The 249-nt window shown below is 47.8% G+C and overlaps 1 protein-coding gene across 1 annotated transcript in view; it reads left to right on the top strand.

Moving 5' to 3' along the window:
- The window catches only part of LOC309511263 (uncharacterized protein), a 12,508-nt gene continuing 12,259 nt past the window's right edge, over positions 1-249 (top strand). Inside the window, exon 1 of the mRNA XM_082186356.1 lies at positions 1-249. This exon is cut by the window's right edge and continues 463 nt beyond it. The gene's annotated coding sequence lies outside the window, so the exon portion shown is untranslated.

Genomic DNA, 249 nt, shown 5'->3' with positions numbered 1-249 from the left:
ACTCATAATGAATATTGAAGGGGTTGTCCTTCATCAGTTCCTCAGATCACCATCGGTCTCCAGATGTTTGCTGTTGGCCGACACTGAAGACAGGAACTGGAGGAAAGGCATGACATTAAAAGCTCAGTTTCAGAATCCCACCTTCAGCGCTCCTGACGTCAAACACGAAACCGAAACTTCATCTCGTCCTGTTCCTGCTCAGAGTCAGAGATCATGGCCTCGTTTCTCACGGAGGACGTCCAGATATAA

The sequence above is a fragment of the Leuciscus leuciscus genome (assembly GCF_965113295.1).
Source record: "Leuciscus leuciscus genome assembly, chromosome: 12".
NCBI classification, from domain to species: domain Eukaryota; kingdom Metazoa; phylum Chordata; class Actinopteri; order Cypriniformes; family Leuciscidae; genus Leuciscus; species Leuciscus leuciscus.
Note: the sequence above shows the minus strand (reverse complement) of the source record. Positions and strands in the feature narration are given on the sequence as shown.